The sequence below is a fragment of the Equus przewalskii genome, chromosome 1, assembly GCF_037783145.1.
Source record: "Equus przewalskii isolate Varuska chromosome 1, EquPr2, whole genome shotgun sequence".
Classification (NCBI taxonomy): Eukaryota; Metazoa; Chordata; class Mammalia; order Perissodactyla; family Equidae; genus Equus; species Equus przewalskii.
Genome location: NC_091831.1, coordinates 62,084,932 through 62,107,351, shown reverse-complemented (window position 1 = coordinate 62,107,351; position 22,420 = coordinate 62,084,932). Strand labels below are relative to the sequence as shown.

At 35.7% G+C, this 22,420-nt stretch overlaps 1 protein-coding gene across 6 annotated transcripts in view; it reads right to left on the bottom strand.

Moving 5' to 3' along the window:
* Window positions 1-22,420, bottom strand: part of ADK (adenosine kinase) — a 523,395-nt gene that overhangs the window by 271,263 nt on the left and 229,712 nt on the right. The window lies entirely within an intron of this gene.

The following is a 22,420-nucleotide window of genomic DNA, read 5'->3' as shown; positions in this document are numbered from 1 at the left end:
GATTAGTTGAATTCAATTTTAAAAGCAATACTAAAGGCAGAATGTTACCAGAAAACATCCAGGAGGGAGATTAATTGCAGCTGAGGGGATCAGAAAAGGCTCCCAGAAATGGGTGACATTATCAATCAGTTTTTGAACGATGGGTATAATTTTCAAAAATGGCTATGACTTGGAAAGAAAGTAGAGGCATAGAGTACTTGCCTCCTTTCCTGTCTTAGGAATTTAATCATGGTGTCCCTAAGGCAAAAGAAATTCCATTTAAGTAGTTAGTTCCAAACAACTTAATAACTATTATTTTGTAACAATTTAGCACCTGTTGCGTGCGGCAAAATTCTCAAACCTTGGAATCAGGTGGTGATCACCACCCTCATTTCCTATTTCACATTGATTTTTGTGCAGTACCTGTTTCTTAATCACAGAAACTACCAAAAACCAGTTTTGCAGAGTATATGATACAACCAAAAAGAATGCAGCAATTTAATGTTAGAACGGAAACACCTGGCCAATAGGCACATGAAAAGATGCTCATCATCGCTGATCATCAGGGAAATGCAAAACTACACCAAGATATCACTTTACACCCATTAGAATGAAAAAAATATCTAAATCTAATAGTAACAAATGTTGGAGAGGTTGTGGAGAGAATGGAACCCTCATACACCGCTGGCAGGAACGCAAACTAGTGCAGCCACTATGGAAAACAGTATGGAGATTCCTCAAAAAATTAAAAACAGAACTACCATACGATCCAGCCATTCCACTACTGGGTATCTATCCAAAGAGCTTGAAGTCAGCAATTCCAAAAGTTCTATGTGCCCCAATGTTCACTGCAGCATTAGTTACAATAGCCAAGACATGGAAGCAACCTAAGTGCCCATCAACAGATGAATGGATAAAGAAGTTGTGGTATATATATACAATGGAATACTACTCAGCTGCAAAACAGAACAAAATCATGCCATTTGCAACACATGGGTGGACCTTGAGGGAATTATGTTAAGTGAAATAAGCCAGTTAGAGAAGGATAATCTCTGTATGACTCCACTCATATGAGGAATTTAAAAATGTGGACAAAGAGAACAGATTAGTGGCTACCAGGGGAGAGGTGGGGTTGGGGGTGGGCACACAGGGTGAAATGGTGCACCTACAACATGAATGACAAACATTAATGTACAACTGAAATCACACAAGATTGTAACTTAATTAAAAAAAAAAAGAAGGAAACACCTGGAGCTAGTGGTGCATGCTGTATCTGACAGATGTCACTGTTTGCCTAGAAAATTTAAAATATCCTACAGACCCAATGTGGGTTTGCTACAGCACCCAAGGAGCCTTTGAACATAGTTTGGGAAATAAAGGATTATAGTGTCGACAAAAACAATGAAAAAGAGAAATAAAGAATTAATAGGAGTATAATGACAGAGCTGCTATATGCAAGGGAAGAAACTGATGGGAAAAGTAGATCTAGGCCAGATCATTAAATGCCACTTTAAGAAGTTTAGGCAGCATTCTGTAGGAAGAAGGATGGGCTTTTGAGCAAGAGTGAGATGATAAGAGCTGATGCGTCATTAACGTAAGGAATCAGGAGGAGAACACTTACAACTGAATTTAAACAGGGGCTGAATAAGTTACATATTAAGCTTCACATGAAGAGTCTTTAACAACATATGGAAAGATTTCTATTAATTATTAACTTCACCTTCCAGGTGCATTTCCTTTTATCAACTAAATGCAATATTTAGGACAATATAACTGACAATGATTTTCAAGAGCCAGTCACTTCTAAGATAGTGCTATATACTTTAATTCACGTCAGAATAGAATGATGAAGAATGACACCTAGATGCTAAAATAGTTGCAGAATAAGCCAAAAATAAGAAATTTTATACCAGAAAACTCAATAAGCCATTTCAGGAAAACTATAAAGCACAACTAACAGAAATTAAATGTCAAAACTGGGAAATAGCAACAAGCAGATTGCAAAGGGAGATGAGGAAATCAAAACTGAAGTAGTTGGTTAGGAAAACAGCATATATCACATAGTTTAAAGGACTCATTCTTTCAAATGACTGATATACTACCAAGTGAGACAGAGTAAAACACGAAATTTTCATAAATATTATTAAGAACCAATTCTCCCTGAATAACTAGTACATTATACTCCTTTCCTGCCAAAACTGCTCTATTTCCCAAGTTGGCAAGCATCCTATTAATAAAAATTGATTCCAAATAATCCTATTATTATCTCCATCAATGGTTCTTTTGTATTTTTATTGTTAAATACCTGTTAACATCTGTTTCTCAGAAGAGATTTTGGGAAACTTAGGCCTAACAGGAAAAAAACATAAATCTTAGACTCAGATGTATGTAAGTTCATTTAGCCATTTGATGATAAATTACACCGTCTATCAGAGATATATTTTTTGCAGAATTATTCTGAGAATTGAACAACAAAATGTAAGCAAAGTGCCTAAAGCAATGCCTGTTAGCAAGTACTGATGATGATGACAATTAACAGGCCACTGATATGATAAAAAGAATTTTTAGTCTAACTTCTTTCAACTCATTCCATAAATATTTTCTGATCACCTACCATTTGCTGAACATTACTGTAGTAAATAATGGATAAAGCAGCCTTTCTCTATTTCTTTCATAGGCTTCTTTTCTCCCCATCCCTTAGCGTTCCATAGGCCTGGATCTAAGGATTATCTGCTCTTCTCACCTATATGTTTTCTCCAAATATGGTCTAATCTACTCCCACAGTTTCAATTACCGTGTATACACTGAGACTCTTCATCTCTATTTTCAGATTACTGACCTGAACCTTCAAATACCTATAAACTCTATTTTGCCTACTAACTCTACATACTTCTACTTCTCTCTATCTCCATTATTTCTACTTTAGTGCAAGTCACCGTCTTCTCTCAGCCTACTGCCAGTGTCTTTAAAATTTTTGTTGTTGTTGAAATATATTCACATACCATAAAATTTACCACTTTACAGTGTTTCCCTTATAGTTACAAGCTTATGCAACCATCACCACTATCTAACTCAAGAACATTTCAACACTAAAAAAAGAAACCTGTGCCCATTAGCAATCATTCCCCATTCTTCTCCCCTACTCTATCTCCCACAATCATTTGCAATAGTTTTTTAACTCATTTCCCTGCCTCCAGTTCTGTTTCCCTCCAATCCACTGCACTTTTAATGATCTTTCAAAAATGTCCTTCAATACTTACCCATTTCTCTTAAGCAAAGTTCAAACATAAACTTTATTGAACCATCTACTGCCTCTCCAAGTTCATCCTACAGTATTACTCTCTTGAATGCAATGTTCCAGCACAGTGAATACTTCATTCCATTTGTATTCTGTCTCATGTCTTTCCAGCTTCCTACTTAGGTGTTAGGCCTCACTTTCTTGGTAAACTCTTCCTGAACACTAGAGTATACGCCCATGTCTCATGTTGCCAGAGGAAACTGTATCAGTCCTACCACAAAATTAATTCAACATAATTGTAATTTCCTGTTCAACACACTGTTTTCCTGGCTTCTTTGATGTATTTCTACATCTAGAAGTGGGTCTGTCATTTTATGCACTTAATAAATATTTGTCAAATAAATGAACAGGAAACCCATAATTCTTTCTTCATAAAGCTTACAATTTAGGGTTACATAAAAATTACAGAAAAAAGTACATTACTATAAGATACACAGAGAAAAAGTTATTGTAGCAGCTGGGAGTAGCATGTACCTTAGACTCTGGGGAGTGGACAAAGATTTCCTAAGGGAAATACAAGAAACTGTGTCCAGGCTAAAACTTGTAGGAATTATGGGACATGGTGGGTCTTGGATGGAATACTTAATTTTCAAAGGAAGAAGGATGACAAAGAAGATTAGAAGTAAAAAGGAGACTATTGGAATTATAGAACTAAGAGTAAATTCAGTACTCCAAAGGGATTTTGGTACCTTATAAATGCAATGAATAAAGATGAATAAGAAAAGTTCTTAGAATCAAAATGCTTATAATCTCTTCTGTAGTCTAAAGATATAGCATTTTCTAAAGCACACAATAAATGCACACTGAATGTATTCTACTTGGAGATATCATTAGTGATATAACCATTAAACCCGTTTAAAGATTCAGCATAGGACCTGGGATAAGGTTAGCACAGAATAAATTTTAAACATTATTATAATTCCTACTCTTGTAATTATTATATCAGCATCAACAACACTATTGTTATTGCTATTTCGAAGAGAAATTGTTAAGTATTTAGAATAATAATAAGGAGTCTGAATGTAATCTTCTAAGAAGATTTGTAGCCCACCCGAGGTCCATGGGCCCCTACTAGTGCAAGGTATGTGTGGGATGAAGGGCGAAATCTATGAACTCCCTAAAATGATAAAGAAACTGAGACGCATTTTTTAGAGGAAAGGATTCACAGATTTCATCAGATTCGTAAAAGGGACTGGGCCATCCAGACCAAAGAGAAGGAGACACGGGGAGAAGGTAGCTATAGCGAGGGAGGAAGATCTTTTTTTTAACTAGGTTATAGGACGGAACCAAATTAACCAAGAAAACCATTTAATCCAAAGATATCCAAATTAAAAAATATTGTAGAAGTTATGTGTCCTTAAAACAACTTATATTATCTGAAACTGTTACTAAATTAATTTCTTTAACTATCAACAATAACTAGCCTGGATTTATTTCCATAGGTCTCCAAAACCAGGGGATAAAAAATAACACAATGCATGAGTATGGTGTTATAATAGGTTTCAGGTTTTTAATCAACTTGACTTTCACCAGAAGCCTTTAAGCAACAAGATTTCTAACAAGTGGATAGTATATATTCTACTTCTATGTCCTTCCAAAATTTTAAAAATCATGCCTACTTTTAGTTTCTTGTTTACATACAATGAAGCCTACATTTTAGGTTGGGGAAAAAAAATCTCTTAAAGTGAACTCAGATCTTTTAAAAAAACCTCTGGAAAATGTTTTCAGAAATAGAATTCAATATAGCATTTCCACAACATTAATGGAAATTGTTAAATTCCTTTACATAATGAAATGATGTTCTAAATATATATGGCAATATGTTGATGGGGTTCAGGACACGCTACACCAAATTATGGCACATTGGCTGAAGGAATTTGAGAAAATGGCAGAAACAGGAAGGTCATTCTGACCCTCCCTTCCCTTCTCCCCTGAAACAGGTCATAAAATCCTCATGTTAGACGTGTCCTCTCTATACCTAGAGGAAAAGAACATCTTTATGTCTGAAGACAAAAGGATGCCAAGAACTCTAACTAAAAGACCTTGCTAAGTCTCCCCCAGTTTACTATACTTGCCTCATACTTTCTGACCTATCACATTTCCACTAAATTTCCCACTCTTCATCAAACCTAGCATAAAAATACTCAGGCCAAATTGTTTCTTCAGCTCTTCATTTCCTTATGAAAGCTCCCACGTCACATAAAATTTATGTTAAATAAATCTGTATGCTTTGTCAGTTTAATTTTCAGACCCAGCCAGGGACCCGAAGAGGGTTAAGGAAAACTTTTTCCTCCCCTATAACCCACAAACAACTTCAAATTAAAGGAGATTGTAGTAATAGCTGTTCTAGAGTTTAAAGAACATTTTTATTCATCTATATATTTCATTATAATTTAAAATAATTTCCAAAATCATTTATCATTTTCCCCATATATTCCAAACACCTTCCCCTGACAACTTAAGAAAAACTGTGCTAACACCAGATATAAACCAAAGGTTCAGCTGAAAAACACTATAATTAGCTAAAGATGAGTTAGAAACAAAAATACAGTTAAGAGCTAAATTAGTGAGTACTTACTATACATTGGGCATTACGCTAGTTCTTTACCCACTACGTTATATCAGTTAATCTGATCTACCAAGCACGAGGTAAATACTATTCCAGTCTCACAAGTGAGGAAAGAGAGAGTAGGTCAGTGGCAAAGCTCAAGTCTCTATGATTTTAGAAGATATACTCTCATTCTTTACTCTAGATATGAGGAAAGAAAGGGAAGTAAGGAAAATCATACTAGAATGAGTGTCATCAGACCTTAGACATAGGGCTGGCTTGGAAAAGAGTAACTGTGTAACCTCATATAAGTAACAATCTCTCTAGCTATCATTGTCCTAACTTGTAAAAGTGAGAAAATTCTAGTGATTTTCTAAGAGATCTATCACTTCAAGCTATGAAAAAGCAGAAAAATATACTATATATAAAACAAGAAAATAAACACCATAGAACTTTATTGTGGCCAATTACAACTGGGACAGAGGGGGCTGGCCTGGTGGCACAGGGGTTAAGTTCGCACCTTCTGCCACTTCTCGGTGGCCCGGGGTTTGCCAGTTGGGATCCCGGTTGCAGACACGGTACCACTTGGCAAAAACTATGCTGTGGTAGGTGTCCCACATATAAAGTCGAGGAAGATGGACATGGATGTTAGCTCAGGGCCAGTCTTCCTCAGCAAAAAGAAGAGGATTGGCAGTAGCTAGCTCAGGGCTAATCTTCCTCAGACAAAAAAAAAAAAAAAAAAGAACTGAGACAGAGAGGTGAGGACAGTAAAAAACCTTTAGAATAAACCACAGTGGTCTTTAGAGGTAACAGTGTCACTCAGATGCTTTTGCCGAGAAATTCTACAAAATCCACAGAGAAGCAAGTCACCTAATAACTAAAGAGTAAGAGAAGAATTGAGAAAAATCCTAACCCTTTACTATCTCTAGCATTCACGTTATAAAAAGCAAAGTCCCTCAGGGCAGTCAACATCTGCCCATCAACACCTATCAGCAGCAACATCAAAAACATAACGCAAAGGCCAAGTCAAAGTTTAAGACAATGATGAACTATGACAGCCTCTATTAAATTACCCCTTCCTTCAAGGTGTGTTTGATCAAAACAGTAAAGTTATTTTCACTCAGTCACATAACAAGCTATTTGTTGAGACTGAAACATCTGGTCAATATCTCCTAACACTGCAATTTCATGCACAGTTAGCATAAGGACACGTTTCTTCTCCTCTTCTTTCAGAGTCCATAACGGTGGCACATATGGCTGATCATTTCATTCAAAGAGGATTCAATTCAAGGCATCACACACAATCGTCTGTACTTTATGGTGTTTTAAGTCTACCTCCGTAGTTTTGCATCATCATTGCTCACTGATGTTCTCTTCTACTATAAAAGCCTGCAAATATGACAGAACACTTAAAGCTTAACAGCTTTCCTCCACTGGAGTTAGAAAGCATTTAAGGCAAAGAATCTATAAAGTGGCAGGTGGTTTTCTATTGCTAAAAACTCCCAATACATTAAACTATTTACCATTTTATTTACTATTTAAGCAAAGATCTAGCACAGATTAGGAAAGTAATTTTTAATGACAAATCAAATGCTTAACTTTCTGCATGAAAGATCTATGAAAGTATACTCTTTTGGTATAATTTTAAATTATAATAAATGACTTGAAAACAATATCACAGGAATATTTAAAAATTAATTTTAACAGGGGTTATCAGACTTTTTTTAAACTTCACAAAGAGCAATTCTATAAGAAAATAAGAATGCTACAATTTTATCAGTCCAATATGCTGAAAATTTTCCATTTGAAATTCATTGATTTGTTGTCATGGTAACAGGGCTCTTTCTTAAACACTTATAGTAGTAAACCTGAACTCATACCATAGACTTCTCTTTTCCCCTTTCTTCCTTTAGGATAATAGCTTCAAAGGAAAAATTGGGTGGAGGTAGGGGACATCTTTAAAGCTACTGTTTCACATCTCCTTTGTCACACCTCCCTGATAGTATAGTAGTATAATTGCATGAGGATAGTTACCTTCTGAAATATAAGATTTGCCTAGACATTAATAACTAAACAAATTTCAATGAGGAAATATTCTTCTAGTGATAAAGAATTACTTATGACCATCTTACAATAAGTAGCATGCAATGGCTGATTAAAGAAGGAGAATATCACCATGACCGAATTGAAATCTAAGTTAAAAGTAATGTCCAGGGCTGCTACTCTAGCATATAATTTAAATATTTTGTTTGTTCATTTGTTCATTAATTTAGTCAGTCAATCCAATCTAAAGTCATTTATGGAACACTTCTGTGGGCCAGACACCACGCTGGCACTGAAGCATAAATGTGAATAAGTCAGACATGGTCCCCATCTCATGGAGATTCCAAACAAGATAAAACACAAAGCAAACAAAGCATTAAACAGAAATAAAATAATTGTAAGAAAAGCTATAAAGGAAAAAACAAATAGCTGAGAAAGACAATGGGTGGAAGAAGGGCAAGGAAAGAATCTACTTTAAATAGGCCTATCTGAAACACAAAATATGCAAAAGAGCTTATCAGACAAAGAGTGAACTTGGGGGTTGAGGAGTTTTCCAAGTGCAAAGCTTCTGAGGCACAAAGGAGTTCGGCATGTTCAAAAGAACTGAAAATCAGTGTGGCCAGACCTCAGTGAGGGAGATGGAGGGTAGCTAAGATAAATTTGGAAAAATATGCAGATTCCAGATCAAGCACACCTTGTTGGGTACGAAGAGGAGAATAAATTTTATCTAGGGTGCAACAGGATGCCACTGAAGGGTTTTTTTAAACAAAAAAGCAAAATTATGGAATTTAAATAAAGATCACTTTCGCTAGTGTATAAAAAGGGATTTTTATACTGTATATAAAAGGAGAGGCAATAAGAAGATCAATTAGGAGGGTGTTATTCACATCCCACAGACAGTCCTTTGGAAAAGCTTATTGGCTCTATTCTCAAATTATTTCCGGATTTTAACCACTTTTTTTTCCAACCACTTTTCTTTAATTCCACTGTGACCACCCATCCAAGTTACCATAACATCTTGCCTAGACTGTTGCAAACTGCCTAATTCCCATGCTTCCATCCTTGACATTTTCCTTTTAAAATTTAAGTCAGCGCATGTCATTCCTTTGCTCAAAACCCTGCAATACTCTCCACATCACTCAGTAAGAAGCAAAAGTCATTACATTAGTCTACGATGCCCTACAGGATCCACCCACTCTCCTTTACCTTCTGTTGCCTCTCTAACCTCATCTGCTGCTCGTCATATTCTGGTTCGACTACAGTGATCCTTGCAGGATTTTGAAACATGCCAAGCATGCCGTCCCTTAGCAACTGCTAACATCTCTACTAGACTGGACTTCCACAGCTAGCCAGATGCCTCCTCCCTCATCTTGAAAGTCCTTATTCAAATCTCACCTTCTCAGCGAAACTCTTGCCCACATACCCTACTTAATATTGTAAAACGCTCCTTTCGTTCCAACATTCCCGAAACCATACTCTTCTACTTTTTATCCCTATTCTTTATCACCTTCTAACTTGCTTCTGTAGTACATTTATTATATTTCACCCTCCCACTAAAATATTAGCTCTATGAAGGCAGGAATTTTTATCTGTTTTGCTTACTGATGTATCGCCAGAACTTGACATATAGTAGATACCCAATACGGATTTGATGAATTGTATCTTATTAACAGATCAATAGATAACAAAAGAGACATCAATAGATACCAAAAACTTATTTTGATGATATGCATCACATATTCCTAAAACAATGTACTTGTTTATTTTAAAACAATGAGGGGCCAGCCCCATGGCTGAGTGGTTAAGTGTGGGTGCTCTACTTTGGTGGCCCAGGATTTTGCTGGTTCGGATCCTGGGCACAGACATGGCACCACTTATTAGGCCATGTTGAGGCGGCATCCTACATACTACAATCAGAACGATCCACAACTAAAATATACAACTACACTCTTTCAACTCACACTTTAACCAAAAATGTAAAAAGAGCAGAAAAGTAGAAAATTCAGCTACTTATATTTTAGTAACTTTATGACAGAGACAGATTTCCTAACCAGGGCATGAACACCCAATAGTACAAAGGAAAATACTGACAGCATGACTCGATAAATCTTAAGATCACTATACAGGAAAAAGAAGTGTATGTATGTGATGGGGGTGGGGCGCACATGGGGGAGTTTGATATCCTTAATGTACAAAGCACTCTCAAAAATCACTAAGAAAAAGATCTGCAAGTTTGTCACAAGGGTGGTGGTGCTTGATAGAGTGATGTCCACCGATATAGATGATAATACATATATTTCTTTAAGGTAAGCAAAGAATACAAGCATTTCAAATACCGAGAGGGCTATCTATAGTAAGAAAAATGGCAGCACTTTGAAAAAACAAGAGCAATCTTCATTGGCTTTCAAATCTGTATTAAGGATGCCACTGTTGAAGCTATTTCCTATTCAAGAGTGAGGACGCCACAAGGTCTTTCAAGAAGCTCCCTTTGCCATTCTCACGATACTGCTGAGGTGCTTATGCCATTCTGGTCGTTCCTGATTGACTCTAATAAGAGACTAGCTTTGAGCCTGCCTATCTACCATAGGTAAATAAGTGGTAACAACTACGTCGGAGTCCCAAGTGTTGATTTGTGAAGCCAGGTGAATCAAAGCACAATTTCCCAGGCATATCCCCTATCTCTGGTGGGCCCACACTTTAGCCCACCTGTACCTATTCTTAGAATGAAATAAACAGGAAAGGACAATAATCATATATATTTTTTGCAGAGTAACATCAGATAATTAAAATGTACAGAGTTCTTTTAGAAAAAAGATTTACATGCAAAGAGATCAAGGAGAATCTTGTTAGTAAGTTCAACTGTAAGATCACTAAAGTTAAAATGTTATGAGGCAGCTACCAGGGAATTATACATCTGTTAATCCAAAAAACTTCTATTAAGCTCTTATTATATCTAAAGTACTCTGTGAGGGAATACCAGCGTGAATAAAACCTTGAGGAGTTCACAGTCTAGGTGGAGGAGGCAGCATGGAAACCGAAATACAATGAGCATTATAACAGAGGAATGCACAAAATATTCTGAAAGCATGAAGAAGTTTGGGGAGTAATGAAAAAGTCAAAGATAAAATGACAAGCTAGTTGTTGATGGTTGATGATTTGACCAGGCTGAAAAGAAGAAAAATAAAAGTAAATTACAAACAGAGATACTCACACGTGTAAAAACAGAGAGGGATATCATGTTCATGGCTTACTCAGGGAATTAGTAAGACACAAGATCCATAATAACATATTTTACGAAGGACTAGTAGTCCATAATACTGAAAAGCAGGCTGGGATCAGAGAGTTACATGATAAAAATGTATTTTAGTAATATAATTTTGGCAACAGTGTTCAGAAAACTAACCAAAAAATGGGAGACAATTCTCAATGGGTCTATCATGTCTCTGTAGGTCTTTATCAGATTTTGCTCTCTCCTTTTAAGGATGTTTATATAACAAACAGCCTTAGAAGATAAAGACAGTGGCTTTATCTTAGGGTAAAGGTTGGGCAGGTTTTCAAGAAGCACCTTTGAAGACTGGGGTTTCCTAAGTTCAGGATTCTTTAATTGTAACACAAATTCTCTGCGAGCACAGGTTCCCCCTAGGTCAACCTCCACATTACCAATGAGTGACTGAGGAGGCAAGCAGAACCAATGGGAATATGAAATTCACGCTGCCTGCTATGCTTTGAGTGAAAACTTAATTTGTCTCGGACCCAGAAGGCTCTTGTCTTCTGTCATTATGTCATTATCTATGAAACTGTGGGAGACTAATTTGATAGCTTGCAAGTGGTACAAAATCCAAGACATTTCACAGTTATTGATAAAAAAAAAAAAAGAGGAGGGCCAGGACAGGACGCAGGAAGACCAATTGCCAGGCCATGTGGTATTATAGAAAAGAGACAAGGATCTCAACCTTAAGAATTCTAAGGAAGGAGAAAACAGACAAGAAACATTTTTTTGGAGGCAAAAAGGACAAGACATGGCATTGATTGAGGTGTGGGAGGTAAGAGAGAGCGTGGGTTGAGTATGACTACAATGTCTCTAACTGGATGACTGATGCGTGGTTATGTCATTAAAAGAGAAAGATAAGAACATAAGAGTAAGTACAATGTGAAAAGCCAGAGAACTGAGAGTTGAGTTTGAACATATGGAATTATGAAAATATTCATGTAGAGATACTTACTGAAACATTGGTAATACAGCTTTGTATTTGTTCCAGAAAGAGATCACAAACAGAAAAAGCATTGAGATTCAGCTATTCTTGCAGAAAAGTCTGCAGATCCTCAGAAAACCCTGAGAACTTGTCAGAGGATCCACAAAGTCAACTCAATTTTCACAATAGTATTAAGCTGTTATTTGCATTTTTCACTGTGTTGACATTTGCTTTCATAGTGCAAATTCAACAATGGGTAAAACTGCTGGTACCTAAGGACAAAAAGAGGCAAGGGAACAAAGCTGTACCAGTAGTAACTGAATTACTCAAAACCCTGTGCTCATATTAAAAAGATACCAATTTAAAAATTTTTTGAAGCAGAAAAATCACTGTTTTTTATGAAACATTGACCCTCAAATATACATCTTTTAAATTCTCCGTGTAAGGAAATGGGAAGTATGAATGAAGTACAATGGTTTCCTGAGGAAACGCATTTGTGCAGTTGAGTTTCTATATGAACCAACTGCTTTTTTTTACAAAAAACTATTTTTATTTGAAATAATGATTGACAGACAAATGATAGTTATTCAGACTTGAGTATCTGGCAGACATTTTCTTGGAAATGAAAAAAAGTAAGCCTGGCGCTTAAAAAAAATAACTGTCACGATTTATTGCTAATAATAAAATTTGAGCTTTCAACTGAAATCATAATTGTGTACAACTCCTATCTACCACAGTGAGATTCTCAATACATAAAAGACTATTTTCTTGAGATTGGTAGATTGACAAATGAGACATTTTGTATTTGCATAATTTAATAAATGAAAACTTTGTAAATGACCAATGTATCATAGTAAAAGTCAAGAAGATCTATTCAAAGACTTAGACCAAAAGATATATATTTTTTTAACATTAACAGCTTTGTTTAGATACTATACAATTTACATTTAAAGTATACTATTCAAGGGCATTTAGTACATTCATAGAGTTGTGGAAACATTACCACATCAATTTTAGAATATTTTAAAAAAAACCCACATCACTTAGCCATCACACTCCAAAACCCCTACTCCCAATAAGCCCTAGGCAACCACTAACGTATTTTCTTTTGCTTTAAACATGCATATTCAGGACATCTCACAGAGACTGAATCATAAAATATATGGACTTTTGTGAGTGGCTTCTTTCACTTAGCATAATGTTTCAAGTTTCACTCATATTGTGGCATAAACCAGTACTTCAGTTCTTTTTATGGCCAATATTCTACAGTATGAATACTCCACATTTTGCTTATCTATTTATCAGTGGATGGACACTTGGGTTGTTTCTACTTTTTTGCTACTATGAATAATGCTGCTATGAACATTTGCGTATAAGTTTTTATATAAACATATGTTTTCACTTCTCTTGGGTACATACTAAGAATGGCTGGGTCACATGGCAAATCTATCTTTAGCCTTTTGAGGAATCGCCAGACTATATCCCAAAGCAGTTGCACCATTCTACAATCCGACCAGCACAACTTTTCAACATGCTCATATACAAAAAATTTCTGTATACGGAGTGACGTAGGGGTATAACTTCATTCTTTTGTATGTAGATATCTATTTTTTCCAGCATCATTTGTTGAAAAGGCCATTCTTTCTCTAGTGGACTGTCTTGATATTCTTGCCAAAAATCAACTGACCATAAATGGATGGATTTATCTCTGAACTCTCGAAGCTATGACAACTAAATTTGACAAAGGTGCAAAGGTAATTCATTGGTGAACAAATAGCTTTTTCAACAAAAGGTGCTAGAATTATTGGACAGTAATTTACAAAAACAAAAATCTTCAATCTATTGCTCACACTATAAATGAAAATATCACAAGGTAGACCACAAATCTAAATGTAAAATCTAAAACTATAAAACTCCAGCAGAAGATGGGATAAAATCTTTGTGATCATGAGTTGACTTTTGTCTAACCAAAGGATTTTTAAATATGGATTTATTACTGGCACTGAATAAATGTTAATAATAATGCCATCATGTACCATGATTTTTTTATCATTGGCCATTTAGAATTCCATACATAGAAATATCATAATGACTATAATTTTTCCCATATTGTTGAACATTTAGATTGTCTTCAGTTTTCTACAATTACAAATACTGGCTCAATATATTTACATGTTACTTATGTACACATCTAACTATTTTTATCGGATACTTAAACTAGGAATTATTGGGTCAAAGATTATGTGCATATTAAACCTGTAAAGAACCGTCAATGCTCTACAATAAAGTGTACCTTGTTTTCACACCCATACAGAAAGGTTTAAAAGTGTCCTTTGTTTTCTATCATCCCTAACACTAAACTCTAATCAGTTTATTTTTAACAATGTGACAAATAAAGACGGTAACTTTTATTTTAACTTGTATTTTGATTGTTAATTAGGTTGAGGAGCTTTTCATTTACTTATTAGCAATTCATATTTCTTCTTATGTGAACTGAATTACCCATCATATTCTCTGTTTACTTTCTCGGTTTGGTTTTCCTTTCCTCTTTATGATGCCAAGAATCCAAGAATTTGTTTATATATTAGGAACATTAACTCTTTGTCTGATACATCTTGCAAATATTTTCCTCCATTTCATCTTTGTTTATAATTTTTTCACCAAAATTTTTTTTTGCATTTTTATGTACTTTGATCTTTATGATGTATGAAATTAGACACAACAATAATTGAAGGAAAAGGTAAGCCAGCAAAAGGTACAGAGAAAGGATGACTCAAAGAGTTAATAAAAGAACAAAGAATGAGTGCTATTTGTCCTGAAAGCTAATGGAAGAAAGAAATTTTCAAAATTGAGAGAGTGATCAACAAATGAAACAACCTAAAGTGGGTCACAGTTAGGATTCAGATTTTTAAATGGCCTTTGGGTTTGGCAATTATATTATTAGTGACTTTTGCAAAAAGAATGTATTTAAAAAGAGATAAAGTTGAGATCTCACATTGCAGTTAGTGAATAAAGAATGAGTGGGAGTGGGAGGTGGAGCAGTGGTGATAATGAAGGTATAGCACTCTGTCCAGACATCTGGCAGGGAAGGGGAGGGAGGAAAAAGCTAACAGTTTGAGGTTCTAGAGAATGAAAAAAGATGGAATCGAGTTGAAAAGACAAAATTTTATAAACAAGTTTGAAAACAATGGGGAGAGAAGGTGAAGAAGTCAAAACAACAATTTTTTTATATTTATAGGGTATGCTATGAAGTTGCTTGCTGAGAATAGGGTATGATGGTACAGAAGATTGGGAAAGATGTAAACAAAAACAAAGAAAAATAAGAACTGGAGTAGAAACTCAAAGTACTGTAGATGCAGACATGGGTGAGTTTTTAACAATGCCTAGAAAAATGATTTGCACATAGACAAACTCACTGAATAAGTATAAAATTTAACTAAATTTGGGATAATTAAAAAATATACATACTTCAGAAAATATCGTTTTTATATTAGTTTTTAATACATGTTTTATGCAAACCAATAGACTAATATAATTACACTGTGACATGATTTCCTAAGGAAAACATATAATTTCATTTATTTAATTTCAATAGAATCCGGTAAAGAAATTTCAGATTAAGGAGTTGGCAAGTTGATGAAGCAACAGCAGTTGAAATTTACATTTGTAATATAGCATGAAATATTTGTTAATGTCCAAAAAATGAAATCTTTAAAATTTCTCAAGATCCTTAATAAATAATAATATTTTAATATATATAACACTCTAGAAATAAGAATCATTTAAAATATTATAATCTAAAATGTAACAATAAGAAAACTTAGTCAAGTTTCTATCTAAACTATATTACCATGAGTAACTGTCAACAAAACATTTCCATAACAAAAGCAAAAGTAAAAAGTACTAAAATTGCTAATCACCGGTAAAGCTTGCAGCTAGAGTTAAAATGAAGACTTTACTAAATGTATTCAGTTATTAAATGTACTCTGAAAATGATTTTTTAATGACACTAACACTGAGGGGAAATTGGGTAAGGATTACATGGGAACTCTCTGCACTACCTCTGAAACTTTCAGTAAACCTAAAATCATTCCAAATCAGAAGTTTATTTTTAAAAACTAACAATGAAATAATAGTTTTACATTTTTAAACTTTTTATTTTTAAATATTTTATACTTATAGAAACATTGCAGAAATAATAGAGAATTCCCACATAACTTTGTCACAGCTTCCCTTAATATTAACATGTTATATAATAATAATAAACTCATCAAAATCATGAAATTGCTTTCATATGTTGAAGAGCTTGCCCACATACCATAAAAAACTCTGGGTCATAAGGTAATATTTTTATTGCAAAATTTCCTTGACATCGTTTATTGCTGTTCATCTGAGGTGATAAAGAAAAGGACATTTCCATTTGCAAGCAGAGTGAAAAAGAGTAGTGTTTTCACCTATCAATTTTATCGTTCAACTTTCTACAATATATTGCTATTTTGGAAATGGGTATCCTCCAAGTGGATGGATAACAAGGTACTTACTTAAAATTGTATGAGACATATTAATCATCAAAAGAATTTCTAGAAAGGGGCTGGCCCCGTGGTCGAGTGGTTAAGTTCGCGCGCTCCGCTGCAGGCGGCCCAGCGTTTCGTCTGTTCGAATCCTGGGCGCGGACATGGCACTGCTCGTCAGACCACGCTGAGGCAGCGTCCCACACGCCACAACTAGAGGAACCCACAACGAAGAATACACAACTATGTACCGGGGGGCTTTGGGGAGAAAAAGGAAAAAATAAAAATCTTTAAAAAAAAAAAAAAAAAAAAAAAGAATTTCTAGAAAGAAAAGCTACCATTTCCAAAAATATTCCAGGAAGAGCTGAAGATCTGGAGACCAGAAATTTGTCAAAAGACCCCCCTATATAATATTATAATTTTCATCTAATAGTCTCAATATCCAACGTATAAGAGTGGTGGATGGTTAGGTAGACTGATCAAGAATAGGTGGCTAGATATTGTGAAATAAAAGGACACAAAAATTGAGAGAAAAACGTGAGTACAGTCAAATGCACTAAGTGCAGTGAAATGGCAGATCTAGGGTCAGTGAAGCTTAAGGCACAAGGGCTAGGAGAATTCTATGTAATCAGAGAACTGAAATAACAGGAGAAAAGTCAGGGAAAGACTGAAAAGGATGAGAGGTTTTAGTCAGAGAATAGAATATTAAATTTTTAGACTTCATACACAGAACAGTAGGGGATGATAATGTAGTACATGTAGACATGATAGAGTATAATTAAAAAAGAACTGAGGTCAACAAATTCTGAAACTACCATGAGGGCTGGGTTACAACAATGAAGTCAGACCACTATCAGTTAAATTATTCCTTACCTTCTAGTTGGAGAATTCTTGATAGATACCTACACAAGCCTCAATGAAATTCATTTAAACATCTTAAGACTACAAAACTCTAAAAGAAATTATTAAAATGCTCATTCTATCCTGTATCTGTTGAACTCATGGGAAAAACACAATTTAAAAAAAAAGCCAAAAAAACAAGAAACGTTAAAATTGTCTTGAAAAGAGGATTTTCGAGCAGGATCACCATTTCACAAAATATTTTATTACTAGTTTTTCAAATAATGTCTAATGCTATTAGACATTAATCTCCAGGAATTATATTCAATGTAATTAATCTTCAGAAATTATATGCAATGACACTGAATAGGCATTTAAATTAAGTTTGTAAAGTAATCCTTTAGATAGAGGAGAAAAATGTGATATCTACAAACTTTTCATTTAGAAAACAGAGGAAGACAGATTTCTTACACCTCTGAAAAATTTGGAGGTAACGTGAGTGAGATATTAAGGATGAAGCAATTCTCTCTTGCAAAAACTATTCTTTTTTATATGTTTATTATAAATGGATATGCCAGCATTAGGGCTATACCTTCCAGTTTTACCTGAACATGAGTCAAAAATAAATAGACATCCTTCAAAGTGCACGTTAAAAATATAATCAAAGACATTTCAGAAAGTTGAGGAGAACCGACTTTCTCTTTTCCTTGGGGGGTGAGACACAGGACACTTTAGATTATGATTGTTCTAACACATTAACACAGCTGATTTTAATTTTTCCTTTCCAAACCCAAAAGTTGCAATTGCTAAAACATATATTTCATTGTGAATTTATTTTTCATCATAATGGGTTGTTTGAAAAGGAAATATGATTAAAAACATACTAGACAATCAGGAAAGCAACCAGGAAACTAACAGTTTAAAACATCTCCAAAATAAAAATTACAAGGCTATTTTAAAATCACCTTAAAATTACTCTATATGATCATTAAAAAATATTAATAGAAGATTTTTAATAATAAATAACTCTTAAATAACCTCTACCATAAAGACACATATTCCAAGCTCACTTCTAACCATAATCTATTGGGCCAAATGTATATCAGAAGAAATTGAAGAAAACAGTCAAAAGGCTTAAAAGATGTTGCTCATTCAAAATCTGGAGACTAAGTAGTGGGAAGATGGTGGCATAGGTGGAGTGTGAACTAACCTCCTCCCACAGATACAACAAATTTACAACTACCCTTGGAACAATTATCCTTGAGAGAGAACTGAAACTGCATTAAAAAGATCCCCACAACAAGGGACAGTCCTGACTGAGGTGGAAGAGGCAGAAATTCCCTTGTGGAGAGGAAAAGAAGCCAGCTTCACGAACTCAGGAGCTTCACGGCCAGCCAGAAGTAATCCTAAGTTAGACAGCCTTCCCTGTAGGAGTGGGGGACCCGAGTAGGGGAGCATTACTGCTATAAACATCTTTTCGACTCAACACAATCAAGATGAAACTCATAATATCTGGCTTTGCTGTCTACTAACAACAACAGGGAATACCCCGAGAAAAGCTGTCGGACATAAGGGAAAATGAAGCTGGCTCTTAAAGAGCCACACACAAACTCACCCATTTTGGAAACCAACCTAAAATCACCAGAAAGAAAGGTATATGGTCCTTTGGTGAAAAGAGACTCACCCGATAGACTGTGGGTGCATCTTGGTGAGAGGTGAGAACTCTCCAGGGACTGAGACATTGGTGGCAGCCATTATTGTGACCAAGTACAGGTGTGCTGACACAGACACTGGCAGACACCATTGGAGCTCTTCCCCTAGCCTGTTAGCCCATGGGTCTGCCCCACTGACTAGAGCACCAATTTAATCAAGCTCAGTGAGGGCAGGTAGCCTGCCCTATGGACTGGCCCCACCAAACAGCAAGCCCTTGGGTGACTTGCAGGCCTGAATAGGCTGGGTGCCTGGATCCTCTGCAGCTGAATGGGTCCGCCTCTGCAGGGCAACGCATGCATGAGGAGTCGGTGGATTGTGTGGGGCACTGGTGGAGTGTGTGGGGCCTCTGCATTGGGGCAACTGGGTCTGCTTCACAGGGTCAGGACACGTGCATGGTGCAGGACTGTGTTGATGGTGTGTGTGGACCTGTGGGTGGTGGGACTTGTCAGCTGGAGAAGACTTGTGCTTCTCAAACTGCCACATAGGGGATTGACCCCACCTTCCAAAGTCTGAAACAAGTGGGTACTCCCATGCCTGGGGCCACCCCACTCAGCTGCAATCATGAGAGAGCTGACAACAGCCTTGCAGGCTGGAGGCCTACAGCAATTATAAGCCCCTGAGCCTAGCAACCAGCCACTCTGGGGGCCTACTCACTTAACAGAAAAACTGTAGCAGGAATGTCCTATTAGAGCTTGCAGCCAACTGTCCTGGGGTTCCTCTAAACCAACAAAGTGACTGAAGGGATTATAGCAGCTGCATGCAGCTGAGTCTTACAACAAACTGGGCAGGGGGACAGCCTAGTCTTTCCACACATCTGGAGTAAGAGCAATGCTGCCATAACAGAAGGACACATGTAGCCCACACAGGGAATGCTCCTGGAACATTTGGAACTGGTGACAAGAGGGAAGCACACTGCTGGGTCTCATAAGGCATCTCTTACATAAGGCCACTTCCCCAAGTTTGTAAGACATAGCTGACTTAACTAAAACAAAATATAAGCTCACAGAAATGGGCACAGTGAGGAGACAAAAGGAATGTGTTCCAAATAAGGGAATAGGACAAATCCAAAGAAAAAAAAACTAATTGAAACAGAGATAAACAATCTACATGATAAAGAGTACAAACTAAGAGTCATAGGGATGATCACTGATCTTGGGAGAAGAAAGGATGAACTTAGTGAGAACTTCAATGAAGTGGAAAATATAAAACAGAACCAATCAGAAATGAAGAATACAGTACTGGAAATGAAAAATTCACTAGACAGACTCAATAGCAGAGTAAATGATACAGAAGAACAGAAGAGCGAGCTGGATGCAAGACTAGAGGAAGTCACCCAAGCTGAACAAACAAAAGAATTGAAAAGAACAAGGACAGTATAAGGGACCTCTAGGACAACATCAAGTGCACTAACATCTGTAATATTGGTGTCCCAGAAGGAGGAGAGAGAGACAAAGGAGCATAAGATCTATTCAAAGAAATAATAGCCAAAAACTTTACTAACCTAAGGAATGAAACAGACATCCAACTACAGGAAGCACACAGAACACCAAAGAAGATGAGCCCAAAGAGGCCCACACCAAGACACATTATAATTAAAGTGTCATGAACTAAAGACAAAGAGAGAATCCTAAAAGCTGCAAGAGAAAGGCAATAGGTTACATACAAAGGAAACTGCATAAGGCTATCAGCTGAATTCTCAGCAGAAACCTTACAGGTTAGAAGGGAGTGACATAGTATATTTAAAGTGCTGAAAGGGAAAAACCTACAGTCAAGAATATTCTACCTGGCAAGGCTATCATTCAGAATGGAAGGAGAAATAGAGTTTCTCAGATAAACAAAAACTAAAGGAGTTTATCACCATTAAATCAGCCTTACAAGAAATGCCAAAGGGAATTATTTAAGTGGAAAAGACCAAAAATAAGAACAAGAAGATTATCAAAAAATAAATAAACAAAATCATTGGTAATAAACATAGCAAATCAACCACACATAAAGGTAAGGTCAAAAGACAAAAGGACTAAAATTATCTATTTCCATGGTAAGAGGTTAATGGATACACACAGACACAAAGGTTAAATATGATATCAAAAACATAAAATGTGGGGAGGAGAGCAAAAGAATAGAGCTTTTAGCAAGAGATCAAAGTTAAACAACCATCAACTTAACAGAGATTGCTATTTATGGAGGTTATTATATATGACCCTCATGGTGATCACAATCCAGAAACCTATAATAAATACACAAACAATTAAGAGAAAGAAACTCAAACAAAATACTAAAAAAAGCCATCAAACCAAAAGGGAAGAGAGCAGGAAAAGAAGAAAGGAACAGACAAAAACTACGAAAATACTCAGAAAAAAAGTTAAAAAATGGCAATTTGTCCATTTTTATAAATAGATAGTTTAAATGTCAAGGGACTAAATGCTCCAATCAAGACATAAGGTGTCTGACTGGATAAAAAAGCAAGACCCATACATACAAGCTCCATACAAAAAACACATTTCAAATCTAAAGACACTCACAGACTGAAAGTGCAGGGATGAAAAAAGAGACTCTATGTAAATGGCAAAGAAAAGAAAGCTAGGGTAGTAATATTTATTTGAGACAAAAAGACTTTAAAATTGTAACAAGAGACAAAGAAGAACACAACATAATGATAAAGGGAACAATTCAACAAGAGGATAGTACAGTTGTAAATATCTAATACACTCAACAGAGGAGCACAAAAATACATAAAGCAATTATTAAGAGACATAAAAGGAGAAATAGACAGTCATACACTAATAGTAAGGGACATTAACACTCCACATACATCAACGGATAGATCATCCAAACAGAAAGATTAACAAGAAATCACTGGCCTTAAATGAGACATTAGGCCAGATGGACTTAGTAGATACATATAGAACACTGAATCCAAAAACTGCAAAATACACATTCTTTTTGAATGTACATGGAACATTCTGCAGCATACATAACATATTAGGCCACACAAGAAGTCTCAATAAATTTAAGAAGATCGAAATAATATCAAGCATCTTTTCTGACCACAAAGGTATGAAACTAGAAATCAACTACAGGAAGAAAATCAGAAAAGCCACAAATATGTGAAGATTAAACAAAATGCTACTGATCAACAATTGGGTCAATGAAGAAATCAAAGGTGAAATCAAAAAATATCTGAGGACAAATAAAAATGACAAGACAACACACCAAAATTTATGGAATATAGCAAAAACGGTTCTAAGAGAGAAGTTTGTAGAAATAAAGGCCTACCTCAACAAACAAGAAGAAT